The sequence below is a fragment of the Dromaius novaehollandiae genome, chromosome 3 (genome assembly GCF_036370855.1).
Source record: "Dromaius novaehollandiae isolate bDroNov1 chromosome 3, bDroNov1.hap1, whole genome shotgun sequence".
NCBI classification, from domain to species: Eukaryota; Metazoa; Chordata; class Aves; order Casuariiformes; family Dromaiidae; genus Dromaius; species Dromaius novaehollandiae.
Genome location: NC_088100.1, coordinates 101,100,461 through 101,117,731, shown reverse-complemented (window position 1 = coordinate 101,117,731; position 17,271 = coordinate 101,100,461). Strand labels below are relative to the sequence as shown.

General features: G+C 39.0%; 1 long non-coding RNA gene across 1 annotated transcript in view; it reads left to right on the top strand.

Annotated features, from left to right (window-relative positions):
• The first annotated feature begins 232 nt into the window (after positions 1–232).
• The window catches only part of LOC135327926 (uncharacterized), a 90,330-nt gene continuing 73,291 nt past the window's right edge, over positions 233–17,271 (top strand). Inside the window, exons 1-2 of the long non-coding RNA XR_010388555.1 lie at positions 233–499; positions 5,636–5,678. This is a non-coding gene — a long non-coding RNA (uncharacterized LOC135327926). The remainder of the gene's footprint in view (positions 500–5,635; positions 5,679–17,271) is intronic.

Sequence of the window (17,271 nt, the reverse complement as noted above, 5' to 3'; positions counted from 1 at the left end):
TAAAAGAAAAATGGCAAATGGATTTACTGACTGCAGGAGGCAGGAAACATCATGTTTGCACTGTAAAGTGGTAGCAGTATAAAACTTCCTAGCCTGAGGCGGGGGATGAGCGGAGGAAGGTAGGGAGGTCCCAGTCCTGTGGGATTTCATGCCCTTACATCTACATGTGAAGTACAGAGAAAACTTTGTTAAAAAAAAAAAAACTCCTTTTTTTTCCTAGAGAAGAAGAAATTAAAGCCTCTTTCTCTTGTCTTCTTTTAGAGGAAGCCTGTCTCTGATCAGTTCATGAAGTATGTCAGGATCTACCACGATTTGTGCCTTGCCAGTGGAAGTTTTACCCAGCTGATGAAGTAAAAAGTTAAGGAAAGCCTGAGATTAGCTTTGTGAACTGTGTAATCCTCAGTGGAGTATACTGCTAATGGAAAAGTCATGGAACCGTGGGAGCAGTCGGATTGGAAGTGGGGAGCGGGTGACCTCAACGGCAAAGAAGGCATGTGAGGTACGAGATAAAACTCACATTTGATGATGAGGAAGTGGCTTATGCATGAGAGAATTATCAGTATTCTTCCCGGAGGGGGGGGTGGGGAGAAAAGCTGTAGCCCAGGATTCCTTCATTCCTTCCTCACTGGAAGCATCAGAAACTAGTGGCACTTTTTATTCCCCAATATGTTTCCAGCAGTTACCAAAATCTCTTTGATTTTTGTCACAGCTCACACATTTGATTGACAAATTAGAAACATCAGATCACTGTCAGATACTCATAAATCATTTGATTTGGTGCCATGAGATGCATGACAGGTACAGTGTTTCAGCCAACTTTTTCTGCAAGGGGAAGTGTGTGGTAAAAAGCAGAACAGATGGCTATCCAGGCTACATATTTTTCACCTGAAGAGCAAAAAGTAAATAGTTTCAATGGGAACCTGAAGCTGAAACTAACTTATTCCTGCAGAGTACAGAATTAATTTCTTTTAAATATGTGACACCTATGAACACATACGGGAGGGTTTGAATTCTATCTTGAATTCTATAGCTCACTTCTAAAACCCTATTGATGATCATTTTCCATTCCACTCTATATAAGTTAGGAAAATAAAAGCATTCAACATATAGGGGATTTTTTTATTATTATTTGCCTTGAATGAAAACACAAATCTTCCCTAAAGCCTGAGAGTTGTAAAAGCTACATTAACTAGAGAACGTTTATAGATTTTTAATAAACTTCTGTTATCTGCAGGAATTGTCACCTTCCATGGTAGTAAATCTGAGAAGGGGTAATTTTGTAAAATAGTCAAGGAATTTTATCCTTTAACCTAGAATGATATGGACCTTATTTAAACTAAGAGGAGGAAAAATGCTGACGGGAGCATATGTTGCTTTAAATGTATGTGGTGCACTGAATAGAAACTTCTGCCTTTGATAACAAGCTTTTTCAGTACACAAAGACATTAGGAACATGTTTCTTCTTGATCTTCTATAAGATTATTCTGATATTTTTCAGAACCTCTTTAATTAACCCCTATACTAGCTACTGTTGGGCAGGAATAAACTGAACAAGTTCCTCTGGTCATGGTAAAACTTGAAGCATTAAACCATGGGAATAAAATTAGATATCATATTATGAACCAATATAATACCTTCTTGTGAAACCTGTTTAGCACAACCTCTTCAAATTCAGTGATGAACACTAGATAATCAATCTAATCTCTGTTTCAGAGTTATTCAGTTCACAAAAATCACTCAAAAAAATCAACAAATAATTTATCTTAGTGTCAACAGCTGCCTTTCATGTCATGATGATGGCTGAATGAATTTCCTGCCCATAATTCCTTGGAGTTTGACATCAGGAACAGTATCTATTTGAATAATGGAATAGGCAGAGTATGTAGTAGAAAGGCACGTAAATAGTTACAAGGAGGGGTTAAAGATATCTCTGGTCACATTACCTGGACAATTTAGTCTGGAAATTGCCTATTTCCTGAAACTATGTGTGAAACTTCTTAAGACTTCATTTTATCTGTGGTGGAAAGTTCTTTAAGTTTGGCTGATTTTAATGAGTAACTTAATCAAAACAATGGTTCCAGCTACTTGGAATTTTGGAAACTTGTGATTGTGAAGATCTGATTCTTAGGTTTAATTCCTAGTGGTTTCTAATTGGTGAAGGGAGAAAACCTCTCTAAAATGTCATCTGTAGAGACACTGTTAAAACCCTTCTGCATAAAAGCAGATTATTTGTGTAATGGAGTCTACCTGGAAGGGCTCCTTAGGAGAAAGGTTTGGTTCTGCAGAGCAGTGATGGTAAGTGAATCTCACGAAGTCTTTGTAGAGAGGAGTTGCTCCCTTTAATGATCACCCTCTGGAGGCACTGTTCTCCTAACTAAATAGACCAAGCTCAGTTAAATAAAAAGCAACATTGGAGGTTGCAAGAAAACAACTTCAAAGAAATTGGTGGCCTCCTACAAGTGGAGAACTTTAAAAGTCCAATTTTCAGAGAAAAGAAACAAGAAAATCACCCATCTGGTACCAATTTACTACCAGGTGGGAAGAGCAAACCTCACAATGAACATTTTTTTGGATACCAAAAAAATTACAGAGCAGCTCCGTCTCCTAAAAATTCATAGCAATTGTAACATCTGACTAGAAAGAGTGTTATTTTTCTTCCATTTGCATTAGTGCAGTCTCTCTAAATCTATACCAGATGTCACTGTGCAATTGCTGAAAACTTCTGTATCCATAAAGGGACTGTAGAGCCTCTTTAAGTTTTCCTTGTTTGAGGGCTACATATATAATGCTCCGGTAGTTTAACTTAGACCAATCTCCAAACTGCTGGAAATTCAGCAGTGAACGGTTGGATTCACTCTTGCTGAGCTGCAAGACAGAGTTACCATGCAGAGTGAAATTATCAAATTTTAATCTCATTCAGAGAGGGAACAGACGTGATTTTGCATATGAGATTATCCTGAGACCTGGCAGGTCACTTTTTCCAGGTCAGGAAAAAGGAAGGGAGGAATGTTATTGTGAAAACATTCCTCTTTCCATAGCTGTTTGATTATTATTTCTTCGAAAAAGTGATGGCTGCTTAGCCAAACAGAGATAAGTTGACAAAAAAAAAGAACTTAAAAAAGGATGAGTTGGGGTCTTGCAATTGAGACTGTATTAGAAATTTTAGGGTACATCCATGAGCTTGACCTGTTCTTCAGCTGCTTTCTGAGGACTCCTCCTGCCCTGCTGTCATTCTCACAAGCCCCTGGTCCTGTCAGAGGTGCACAAGCCTGCGGTGGGTGATCTCTGGGATCAGCCTTTCTGAAACCAAAATGTGTCCTCTGTCGGTGTTTGACTGCATAGGAGAGAAATGTTTCTCCCGGATGGCAGGCTCAATGGTACAGTGCCGAAACTCATTCCCATCAGGAAACATTTGAAGATAACCAGGCCCAAAGGATGACAGAGGAAAGAGGGGAGAGAAGCAAAGAGAAATGATAGAATACAAATTGCAAAAGGAAGAACAATGAGAGGAAGAGGAATGAAACCCAGGTGTCCCCAAAAAACCTCAGAAGACAGTGAGCCATTAGGAGTTTTTCCGTGGTTTGAGCTGTAAAGTTTAAGTGGAAAAATAAGAAGATATACAGGGAGGGAAAGAGAGGGTATACATGGGAAATGAAATGAAAGGAGTTAAATTACAGTTGAAAAGAAACCTGTGTAGAGAAGAAACTAGTAAGGAAAATGATCTGGAGATAATGAAGAAGACAGAACATATGGGAGATGGATGGGCAGAGAGCTGGAAAAGGAAGGGTGGCAGATGGGAGCTTTGCTGAGACAACATGCGTGCCTTTACAGCTTGCCTCTTCTTAACTGAACTGAAGGTCTTTGTCAGTCTTCACCAAAAGCTGAAAATCTTGGTTTCACTGATGCACGCAGATATCTCCCAAAGATGTTATTGATATAGTAGCTTTTTGAAGTTCTATTATCTTGAAGACTGGCCAAAAAAAGCCTTTTTTTTTTTTTTACTATCATCTTTGTGTCCTTTTGTCTGGGCTTCGCACAGCTTCACAATATTAACTATCTGATGACAGCTTGTTTTACATTACAGTACAAAGATTTTATTGCTGTGGGTTAGGAATATTCACATTACTCATAGGTAGCAAGGGCATAACTGTACTCGGCAAAGAATTTTAAATAAGTATCAATAAAGCAACATATCATCCTGAATTTTGCTTTGCTATATTTCAGGGACATTTGTACAACCTCAGGGAGTTTCAGTTCTACCAGCAATAAGACATGTGATTGCTCTTCTGTATCTAAACAATATATTCTTGCATTGTGAAATTGTCAGAATTCTTTATTAAGAGAGGTTAAAATGTGTTTGGAAAGTCTTTTATGCACTTGAGGCCAAATAGTTAAACCTTCATGAATCTATGTACCTCTCTTGACACTCATATTCTAGACACGTCAGACAGATATTTTTGACCCAGGAAAAGTCAGGGTGACTTCATACTGAAGCTATAACTATGCTTTTATTAGCTTGCTTCCTTTAAAATAAGCTTTTCTAAAAAAATTGAATATTGGCAAAAAGCATTAATTCTTCAATTAAAAAAAAAGCCGTCAACAAATTGTTCTACATACACAGTAATTTTTTTTCCACAGTAGCTTTGTAAAGCATGCTTAGCACACAAATGTTGGCTCTGATTTTGATCTCAGCATGGAAATTGGCCAGTGCTCCATTTATTCTAAAATTGTAAATAGATTTTTTCTTTTAGACATTTTTCATACTTCAGATACATCCATTCTATTGTAAAAATTATTTTAATTTACCTTGGTTTTCAGTGGTGAACGATTAGAGCATTCAGCTGTCATGGGTAGGCCATAGGTAGCATGAACAAGGAGCTGTAGCATGGGAAAGATTTTCTCTTTCAGTCAGCATAGCCTTATTAAATTCAGCATCACTGTGATGGTCTTACTAGTCAGGATCTGGCCTCACATGATAGCTCATATTTTATAAGATGAGCATATGTGTCTTGTATTCAGTTACTAATGAGGAAGGATATGGGAGTTCTTAAACAAGTGGTGTTTCGAGATAAAATACTCTAAGTTCACACAACTTAATAAGCAGCTCACTCTGAGATCAGTGGAACTATAGTGATTTCCACTGTCAGAAACTCTGCTCCAAGAGGTCAGTGTTGGGTTGCAAGTCTCAGCTATACCATGGGATTCAATAGTCTGAAATGTGAATTCAATAGCTTAGAGAGAGTTTACTTTCATAACACAAAATCTGACCTAGGGCTCTAAAATATCAAAATGTGGGATTAACAAAATATTAGTGATAAGAAAGTTGTAGGAATATTCTGTGATTTTTCCCTTAAATGTATACAACTTTGGTATGACTCCAAGTTCTAGGTTCAAATGCAAAAGAACAAAATATCAGAAACTGGGTTTTAGACCAGGATTTTTGTGCATATTTACAATTGAGCATTATTAACCAAAAAACGAGTTCATTATTTGAAGCTTTGTAAGCATTAAAAAAAGATCTTTGTTTAAAGGATGCATTTGTGCTTCAGAGGTTTAGTTAGTCAACTTTCTTCTCCGAGATAAGAGCTGTGATCAGCAAATAACTACTTCCATTATACTTATCCATGTATTTCAGACTGCATTGTTCTTCTGATCAAAGTGGACACGTCCCTGAAGAGGTAAGAGTGAGATACAAGATATCTGCATCCTGCAATGTGGAAAATCACTTCAGGTTTCATCTTTTTCTGTGCAAAGGCAAACGATGCAATATCTTCATCTCTGGGAGAGAGAAAATATTACTGTTGCTTGCTAAGAAGTGTAGAGAGGAAAAGTATCACTCACGTGTCACTGTGTTTACTGGGATTCATGGCCTCATAAAATGAGATGGTATGATGGAATATTTTGCAAGTCATTAAATGTGTTCCCAAGGATGTGAGACTGCTCTCTGCTTCTACTTATTCTTAATGTTAGTCATTTGCTGTAAATATTTTACCAATGACTATATAATCTAAGCGTAGGAATCAGTCTTTGACAGAGGAGAGCCACTACTGGCATAGCATCCGGCAGCATTATTTGCTTTTGCTGTGTGGGCTGATGCAGAAAGTGAGTTTTGGTGGTAACCGCTCTGCCACGAGATGGGAGCGTGTTGTCAGGCGTAGCTGTCTGCAGGGCTGTGATTAAGTGGCTGTCCCGGCATTTGGCTCCCCACAGCCTGAGCAGGCTGGCAGAGAGATGTGAGGAGGGCTGCCTGGCTTTTGCCTGAACTATCCATATTATTAGCTTCTTGCTTTCACAAAGACTTAATTACAGCAGAGAGTGCTTTCAAATAATTAGCAGCAAATTTCCTCCTTGTAACAACTGAAACTTAATCTAAGCAAGAGCCAGCAGACTCACTTCCTCTATCCCTGAAAGTCACTGTCAGGCTCAGATAAGATGCTGTTCTCCTCAGATGCTCACTGAGGGCAGAGCTGAAACTGGAAACTTTGCTGCTGCACTCTGTGAGCAACGCTGAACGTCAGCTGAACCGCAGAGGCTTTTGTCTCGCCAAACTCACAATGAGGACTGCGGGTTTTCTGTCTTTCTCTATGCGTGTGTAAAGCTCATGATGCTAATCACTCAGTATAAGGTCGTTTTCTCCTTTCCATGCCACTAGAAGGTCACTGAATTTCTAAGATATAGTATGGGTGAGTACTGCCCCTGTTCAGCCCTCAAATCTTTTGAGTTCAAGCACCTCACGTACACACAGGTCCCACACAAGGCAAAGAGAGCCTTGGTTTCCCATCTGGAGGGTGTTCTGACCAGACCAACGTGCAAAGCAACTCACTGAGAGGACTGGCGCGGACCCAGCTCCTCAGCTTGCTGGTGGTGTCTCAGCTGAGGTGGCTGTATGTCCCAATCCAATATCGGGGGGGGGGGGGGGGTTTCGTTACGATCCCAAGGACGAGATTAAGACACTAAAACCAGTCAAATATCGTACAACCTTTTAACTTTATTTTCCACAGAGTGGGGAGAAAAGGTGGGGAAAGGCAAAGGGGAGGAGAGAGAGAAAGAGAAAGAAAGGAAAGGGGGAGAGAGAAAGAGATATCACCACCCGTGGATCCAGCGGCGTCCCGTTGGTCCTCTTCACCCTGGGTGTAAATTTTAGCGATGCGCGTGCAGTAATTACAACTCGAGAAGGGTCCGACCCTAGGTTCCCGCTGAAAAGTTCGGAGCCAAATCAAGGCAAATTAAATAAATAAATTGTAATGACACGCGTGCAGTAGTTACAGCTCGAGTTGGGTGCCTCCAAAGAGGGACCCCGAACAAAGAAATCCCTGGGCAATTATAGCTTTTTCAAATTAAGTTTCCCACCCCTCACGCGGTAGTTCAGACCAATAGTAATTTTTGGGTCTGGGGTCTCCTGCTCCCTATTGGGTCTCATCGTTGTTCCTAGGCAGGCTGCTTTTCTCCCTTATCTTTACTGTTGTGGTTTCTGCTGACAGATGTGTTTTGATTCCTCGGGTTCTGCCCTTCTCTCTCAAGGCCCTGACAAACAGGTGTTGTTCCAGCAATTAGCACTGCTCCAGCAGTGACAGTAGGTGTTATCTCCCAAGGTCCTGACGAGGAGGATATAATCCAGACCCCCCCTAATTAACACTGTTTCAGCAGTGAGGGGAGGCTTTGTTTCCCAGGGTCCTGGCGCCCAAGCAGGCCTCACTTCAAAGCCTTGACATCCTCCCTCCCGGAGTGTGAAGCATAGGGATGCAGACTGCTTGTAACTCCCTTATCTTTCCAGCCTGCACCAGCTCTGGGGCCCTTTCTCACTGCCTAAGGCTTCAGCAAATTTAGCTACTCATGCTAAGCAAGTTTTATAAAAGTTGTGCTAAGCGGCAGTAGTTTACAGTCCAGGTCCCAAAGTCTCTGCCCGATCGTGCCCTGGTTCGGCTCAGGCTCAGTGTGTCCCAGGTGGTCGCAGGGAGACCATTTCAGGGGTCGCAGCAGCTCAGTCCTGTTTCTGCCGGGAACAGATGGCTTGTTCGGGGTTATGGTTTGCTTGCACCTTATGTACCAAGAAATGTTTAAGGCAAAAGTTCACTCATCTGTCCGCCACACTGTAAAACCCAGCAGGAATGCAAACAGCTTGAACGTACCCTTGGGGTGGCTCTGAAGCCTACCAGTGCTGATCTAGGTACACAGTCATCAGTATTTTCCTTGTGTTCATTCTTTACTCTCACAGTAAAGATTTTTTCCTAAAAACATTTTTAAAAGGGTTTGAAGTGGTCTTTAAAAACTGAAAGACTCGAGCATTATTTATGCAGCAGCAAAAGGGAAAGGGAAAATGGGGCTTTCCTTGGCCTTCACTGTTCTGTTCTTCACCTTTCTTCTTATCATGATGTGTTGTTGTTCAGACTTACCCCTACATTAGAAATTAGCCCATCTCAGCTTTTAGCTAGCTCTAATTATGGCTTTAATCAGTGTTTGCAACATGTGCAACCATCAAATTCTTATTTACATGCATAGAAGTCATTCCAATTCATTACCAAGGCAGACTTGAGGTTATCAATCTACTATAGCTGGGTTCAAAATTTTGACACAGGCTATTATTTTACTAAACATGTAGATGTTTAGTAATTAATTTATGGCATATTAAATGAAAGAATAATACAACAACATCACAACTAAAGCCCCTAGAGTATTACTTTTTTCAGCTTAATACGATCTTAAATAACAACTCTTAATCAAATCATTCATCCAAAATCGTAAGTTCAAAACCTCATCAACAGAGGCATTTACACCACCTGAGGCATTTATACCACCATTTATGCCTTGTCTAATACATGGTGTTTCTTGGTCAGGTAGGTGAGGATTAAAAACTATCAGTCTCCAATTGGGTACAGCAATGGCTAATCAGAAGGGAAGGTAAGCCGTGCCTGAGTGTACTTTATTATCACTATTGCTGAGCGCAGGGATCAGAACATGTTCCAGATCCCACATTGCAGAAATATGATCTGTGGCTGCCCAAAGCGGAACTCTCAGGAGTATATAAAGTAAACATCCTGCAGAAAGTACTTCTTTTTAACATCTTTTTTGACTGTAAGCTTTTAGAAAATGTTTTTTCTGTGAAAATGAAAAGCTAATACAGACTGTCTAAACAACTGGAGGGAAGAGATCAGGCTTAAGGGTCTTCTGCATTCTTTTTTTAAAGAAGCTGGTATTATCAAGTAATTTTTTTTTTTTTTTTTTTTTTTTTTTTTTGCTTTTAGTTCTATCTGAGTAGAGATACCATTAGACAGATGGATGTTCCCAAGGTTTATGGCAGTCTGCTAAATTACTTTTAATATCTTGAATATAAACAGCAATAACATATGCTTGAAAGTGCCTCAAGATTAACACATGCTCAAGAACTTGTGCCAGTTCAGATGGTTTTGTATTTGGACTCCAGAGTGAGGAATAAATTTTGAAAGCTACCAAGAAGTGTGAAAAGATAATTATTTGCTTTATCAATACTCTTTGACAGAAACCCTACAGCTTAGCTGTGCAAATAAATCCATGAAAACGAAACTATACGAAAAAGAAAATGAACTTGTTTACAAGGCAGAGTATTTAGTGTTCAGTTCAAAGAAAGGCTTCTGTGACTTGTCTAAAGTCTGGAATAGAGCTGAGACTGTTATTATTATGTATGTAAAGCAGCAGTCTGGCATGTTCTGAGATTTCTCAATTCCCCAGTCTCCACTAAAGTTACATTTTTTTTTTTTATGATTAATAATCTGATATTGACTTTTGGGTTTATCTTCTCCTGTGACAAGTAGAATTACGTTACTGAAAAAGCGGTTAAAAAAAAAAAAGGTCAAGCTCCATGTATCCTTCCTACAAGACAGGAAAGATACAAAAAACTTCTAATATGTTGCTACTACACTACAAATTCAACAGCAGGTACTAGGTCAGACAAATCTATTTAAAACATCTCAATAAGGCTTGCTGATCAGAGTAATCCCTTCTTGCTCTTCCTGGTTAAATTCAATGTCAACTGAAGTCCTCTGAGGGAGTCTTTCATCTATTTTATGTGCTTTGGGAAAAAATCATAACACATAAACAGCATCATAATTTCTAGCAGAGCAAAGAGGTGATTGAGATGCCTTAAAATACGGGCTATAGCAGATAGAAGTACATAAAGAAGAAAATATGAATTATACAATGGCCTGAAAATAAGGTATTGTTTAAATTAGCTTTAAAGTAGAATCCTGCTGATGGCTGTAGATGACTACTGTCAGCACTGTGTGCTACTGTGTTGTATAGGGCGCTCTGCAGCAAATGCGATGATCTGTCATCTGAACTATAAAACCAGTTTATAGTTTCAGTTAAATTAATTTATGCCTGCGATCAACTGTGTTAATTGGTCAGTATGGAATATAAAGAATAGAAACACCTCCGCACTTGTGAGTCAAAATATCAGAGAGCACGTAATTTTAGTGTTATAATAAGTATAAAATCATTCACTGACCACAAAGATAAACTTATAACAATATGGGGACCCTTATTCACATAGATCCCAAAAGCATGCCAGAAATGTATCATTTTGATTGAACAGACTATGAGGCATGCAGCACATTAATGCAAATACAATATGTCTAGATTTGTCATTGTTCAACTCATTTTTTCGGGCCTAAGTTACAATCATTTGCCCAAATATGCAATTCTATACCTTCACTATACTTCTGTTGGTTTACATAGAATCAATGTGTTAAAACCAAGGCTATTGAATTACGGTATTTTAGCTTAAAATAATTTTTCTAAAAGGCTGTCATTGAAATTATCTAAAGTACACAAGTAATTTGGGAGCTTTGATTTATTTTAAGATATGCTTTGCATATTGAGACATAAGCAGAATTAGATGAGAACTAAAGGGCAGTTTATAGTCATCCTACGAGAATAACAACCCCCCCCCCCCAACACACACACACACGCACACACACACTCCAGAGGTTTAGCTTTGTATTTAAATGGTATTGACACTTCCAGCTCTGTTCCTGGGCACTGACGTCAGTTTTGGGTTGACAATAAAAAGGTTCAGAAAGCAAAGAATTAAAATCAAACCGTATGGTTACTTTGATCATGTAATTTAGCTTGGCTTTATTCAGTAGTGGTTTTGACTATCTTTTACAATTGCTGTGACATTGATTTTGGACATCATTCTTCCTGGAAAGTGTGATTATCCTGCCTATGTGTTCTTTTGGGTCAGTGAGCAGATAAAATAAAAAATGTTAAAAATAAATTCAGGTGTCTTATGGAACAAAATGTTCAAATACTGTTTTCTGTATAAAGGTTTCTGAATTTTGAGGCGTTCATCTATAAGCAAATAATCTTTAGTTGTTTCACAAGTCTTGTGAAAGGATGTTTAAGTTCTAAGGTGTAAGTTTTACTAGAGTGTAATCATCCCAGAGCCTGCTCGCTGTATCGTGCTTCCACAACCATAGCTGTATACAACTATAAAGAGATTCAGGAAAAAAAAATCTTAATATACATCCAGAAGCATAAAGTAAGCTCCTTTTGGTAAAAAAAATGTGGGCAGGTGAAATAATATTAACAGTGTGGGCTGTGGATAGCTTTGACTGACAGTGGTTCTGCCTTCATTCTGTTATGTAATAATTCGTGTATTTTGTTTTCAGCTCCAGATATCAAAAAATATTTGAAGCCTCTAAGTTATGTGCACGTTTTGCAGCATTGTTTCACTTTGTACTCTAAAATGTATACACAGAGGCATGAACTTGCCTTCTCAGATGTTCTGTAAATATGGAGTGTTAGCACAATAAGAGATAAACACTATTATCTTTCCCGCTGCAGTGAAGAAAGGAAATGGAGATGACTTCTGCTACTGTGGCACAGTAAAAAAGCTAGCAGAAAAATACATCTTTAAATATTTCATGCAGTTTATACTAGGGTATAACAAACATGCTCCTACGTTATGGGAGACTCCCAACGGTGAGTGTATACCCACCACAGTGATTCACCTTCTGGAAGCACGGACGGGTGTAGGGAGGTGTTTTTACCAGTCAGTTTTGCAGATCACTAGATAAATTATTAGAGTACATTGCAGAAGGGCAGTGGTGGAGAGATGGGAAAAAGCCCAGGGAATGAGGAGGAGTCTGACCATTGATTATGTCATCCTTAATCACAAGGAGCTTCTGTTGTAGCCTACAGACTCTCATTTTATGACTACGGGCTGGGGTTTCTGTCTCTTCCCTAAATTCCTTGTACCCTGCATAGAGGGAGAAAAAGTCCAAGAGAAAAGGCAAGTGAGAAATATAAATGACTTTCCCCTTAAGTAGTTTATAATCAGATTTAAAGAGTCTACGCTCAGTTTCTGAATAGTAGGCCCAAAGTTTACAGGAGTGTCTCTAAAGTGCTGCTTTGTTTCTCACAGCTGTCCTGGGGTCATCATAAAAATTCCCCCAAATAAGTATGCAAGACCTTCAAGCTCTTACGGTGAAAACAGCACCATGTGTCACACACCCATGAGTAAAATTCCCTTTTCTCTTCAGTTTCCTCTCCTCTGTAGAGAAAAGCTCCTTGAAAAAACACAAATACAGCAGGTGGAGGACATTATCTTCACCACCAGCCTCTCACCTGCTCTGCTCCTTCCTTGAATAAAACCCTAAACGTGGTCTCTCTAGGGGAGAGTGGGAGTGATGTTGTTAGTGAGATGGAGAAGTGGTCTTGGAGGTGGGTAGCATGATTCTGTGCCTGAACATGGTGTCCTGCTTCCTTCTGGCCCCCTGCGTGATGTTAGCTGTTGGATGGTGCCAAAAAGTGAGTAACCCTGTATGATACTACAGTGTCAAAATAAAAGAAGGCAGGGGAAGGAGGGAATTCCAGGGGCTGTTCTTGAACAGTGATCATATGCTGGAAGAGGGATAAAAAGATTTTTTTGTTATCTTTAATCTACACTTTGATATCTGGAAATGGTCACTTTCACTTGATGTCTGAAGTAGGTTATAAGTAGAAAATTGGGTAAAAGGCAGTTATGTGTTACTATTCACATTTGTAGTGTGGTGTTATAAATAATGCAGCATTGCATATGGAAAAACAAACAGAATTATGAATAATATTGTGCAAGTTACCAAGAAGAAAAGAGATTTAAACTAACTTTCAAAAAAATCTGACAGGCTGTGACTTGGGACTTCTGGGCTCTGGTTTGCCAAATTTAAAGAAGAATTTTTTTTAACACATTTTTCCAATGGTGTTTGAAAGAGATCAGGACAGAGAATTCATAGTTATGAGTATGTGCTGCTGTTTCTACATGCAGTTTTATGAAAATTATAAAAAGTTAATATTAGCAATAGTATTATCTTCTTGATGTAGTACTCCAGTATCTATACTTCGGTCCTAGCTTGCATCCATTAAGTAACTCTCTGAACATACAGAAGTTAGACCTCATTCTAAAGAAAATGGAAATAAAACTGAAATAGGTGTAAAAACTAAGTATGTAACATTATGTTGATACAGTCTTTGTTACTGTAAGGTATATGGTCTGTTTAACAGTTAACATCAACATTAGTTCCCCAAGCAACTATTTCTAAAGGTTCTCCTAGGATACAATTGCAGTATGCTCCTGACATAGCCATTTTGACTGAGAACAAGGTGCAGAAGTGAGTGGAGTACTCCAGAATCTTACTTTCAAGAGCATGCTTCATTTCTGTGTTATAGTACAAAGATTAATGGTGTCATCAAACATAAAAATTGAAAAACACACAGATGATTTTCTTGCTAGGCTTACATGCTTTAGACTTCAGAATCAGTTCTGTTCAGACTGAGAGACATTGAAGCACTGGCATCCCTGTGATGCAGACTGATGATGGGACAATTTTGCATTCCTACTATTTGTATTTGCAGACAATGTTGGTACCCTGTTTTAAATGGGCTGGGGAGGGGAAGGCACACAGAATTCAGCTAGGACCAGATAAAGCATAGCCAGCCTCCGTCTTTGAATGAGTTGACATAATAATGTTTTATTTATTTGTGCTATGGTTAGGATGATACACATCACTGATTCAGTTCTGGGCCTCTGCTTTCAAATATGAAGAAGATTTGCCTGGAAAATATACAGTGTGGGAGCTTGTAATTTGGTTAGGAAGTGCAAACTGTCTTTGTTTCAGTAAGGTATAGGCCCTCTGCAGTTACTTCACTGGCTTTTGAATTGATCCCTACTGAAAGGGGCAATTTTTAAGCTTAATTTAAATTAATTTTTTTTAAAAATCATTCAAAAAACTTTGGTCATGACTACTTTAGGATCATTTCAGATGATACTTGGTAAAAATATATCCACTTATGCTAGTATTAAATTTGACCCTCTGTGTGAAAATCCCCTTTTTATTTTCAAAGAGCTCTTTCCACTGTGGATTCAAGCTCTCTTCAAGTGAATAAATGCCAAGCATGCAGTGCTTCAACTGTAGCAAACTGCTATGTGTGTAACTTTGGAAAAAAATCAAGTATTTCAGGATCCTACTCTGCTGAAAATGTTCAAACAACTTAAAAGTGTGAGCTCCATTCAGAAATTTGCATGTATACTTGAATAAAGAAATATAGCTTATTATCAGGCCTACAAATGGTTGAGAGGGAAATATAATCAATATCTTCATAAGCAATTATTCTTCAATGCTATTTAATTTTTTACTTACTAATAACCAGAAATTATCCCAGTCACAACCTATTAAAGTCATAAGCAAATATATAATAAATAGCTACATGTTTTAAAAAGTCATTTCCTTAGAATAATTTATAATGGAATTCATCAGGCAATCCAGTGATTTAATTATCATGTAATTTACCATTTCTAGATGATACAGCTGTCATTGAGAAGAGAGATCTCAGGATAATTAACTTTTGATTATATGGTACAGTAATTCCCATAGACATCTTGTTATTATGTCACTTGAAAACTGCCATGCGGCTACTTGGGACTTGCTTTGCAGGGGTATGTGATGACCATGGCTGCCTTCCTGGCTCCTGAGCACTCTTATTCTCTGGAGCTGCGGCGGAGGTGATGGTCACTTACCCTGCCAGGGGTCTCTGAAAGCCCTGTCCTAGCAGCAGAGACTAGGAAGGCCGTAGGAAGCGTTAGTGTTTAGGAAGAAAGGCTTTGAGCACTGTTTGAGTAACACTGCTTTGATTAGCACGGGCAGGGGAAGGGGGATGTTCATCCAGGACCTGGCTGCCCTGCTGGTGGTGAAGGCTTCATGATGCTGTATTGTTCCTTTAAAACCTCCAGCACTTTTGGCAGTCCTGAACAGTACTTTCATTTCTATTCTCTTTACTGATTCCTTCATAAGAAGTTGGAAATAATTTGTTATTCGGGCCAGATTTGTATCATGTATCCCATCTTGGGTTTATTTTTAAATTTTTTTTAATAACTCATTTAAAACAACACATGCTATCACCAGATCAAAGTATATTGGGAAGGAAAATCACACCTTATTGTCTGATGGCCAGATATTCAATTAATTCAAAACATGTTACAACTTTTCTATTAATATAACAGCAGTCAGTCTTGCTGTACGTGTGTGTGTGCATGCATGTGCGTGTCCATCCATCCCCCCCAACTCCAATTACTGAGCTTTTTCAAAGGCTTTCAGTAGAAGTATTTATTCTGTTTCTGAATTGTTCTCTACTGGTAACTTTCATAGTCCTGGAAGATAGTTATGTACCTGAATATTGTTACTGATATCGTCTTCCTCTTGCTGGTATAGGACGTTCAAGCTTTCCACAGCAATCTAAAATCTAGCCTTAGAGCTGCCAGTTCTAAGGCCATTGCTCAATTCTGTTGTGTGTTACTTAGCCCTGTATTGCATGACACTACTTGGATTGCTTTATTAATTTAGTAAATAACATCAGTGATCAAATATTTTACCTCCATTCCTTTTCTTTCTAAAACTTTAAATTATTTCTCTGTACTAGAAGAAGCATTCAGTTCTTACAGGGGCAAACAAGAAAACAAAGCTTTCTCATATTCTGGATTTGCACCCTCTCTTCTGATTATCACAGATTGATAACAGCTCAGAGATTGCCTAATGTGAAGTAAAACAAGTAGCCTTAGCCTTAGGAATACAAGGACACAAATGAATCATTTTGCAGATTATTCCTCTCTAAAATATCACAAAAATTATACTTCTTACAGTCTAACTAAAGTAAAGCTTTTAATGGTTGTGAAATGGTCTGTGAGCTTCAGGCATTTGCCTTTGAGACAGCTGACACCTGCAAGTTTTAGTCCTTGTGCTATATCATCTATCATCCTATACAATCCTGTGCCTGCCAGCTTCTGCCACTGTGACAGATGTGCTCCTTCTCCTTGTCCTTACTGTGAGTGCTGAGTACAGAGGTAGGAGATGCAAAGTGTGAGCTGGTGTGGCAGTTGCTGTAGCAGAGAGGAGTTTACTGTAGAAGCTCCTGCTTCTGTATGCAAAGAATATAAATCCTTGTATTCTCCTGCTTAAACTATAAATTATTTGGGGGTTTTTCTATGGAGAACAGAAGTATAACTGCAATGATATCACTGAATTCAAGTGATAGAGGATTATGCATCATCAGGGCTTGTGAAGTAATTCACTTTCAGTCTCTCTCTTATTTTTTTAAGTTTCTAAAATAAATGTCTGTCATTAGGTGCAACACCTTGTTCCTCTGGTATGCAGAATACTACTTGTTTTATGACAGTGCATAGATACTAACTCGCAAATCTGAGTGGAGTGCTAACAATCCAAGTACTGTGCAAACTGAGCTGCAATGGATCCAAAGTATTACAGTCCCATTAGATAAAGTGGACAGAGGAGGACCGTCACAGAATTACAGAGTAGCTGGGTTTGGAAGATGTCTCTGGAGATCATCTAGTCCAACCCCGCTGCTCAACCAGGGTCACCTAGAGCAGGTTGCCCAGGATCCTATCCAGATGGCTTTTGAGTATCTTCAAGGATGGAGACTCCACAACCTCTCTGGGCATCCTGCTCTAGTGTTCAGTCACTCTCACAGTGAAGAAATGTTTTCTTGTGTCAAGCGGAATTTCCTGTGTTTCAATTTGTGCTCATTGCCCCTTGTTCTGTGACTGGGCACCACTGAGAAGAGCCTGGCTCCAGCCTCTTGACACCCTCCCATCAGGTTTTTCTACACATGGATAAAATTCCCCTCAGTGAACCTTCCCTTCTCCAGACTGAACAGTCTCAGCTCTAGCTTCTCATCATATGAGAGATGCTTCAGTCCCTTAATCATTTTAGTGGCCCTTTGCCGGACTTGCTCCAGTAAATCCAT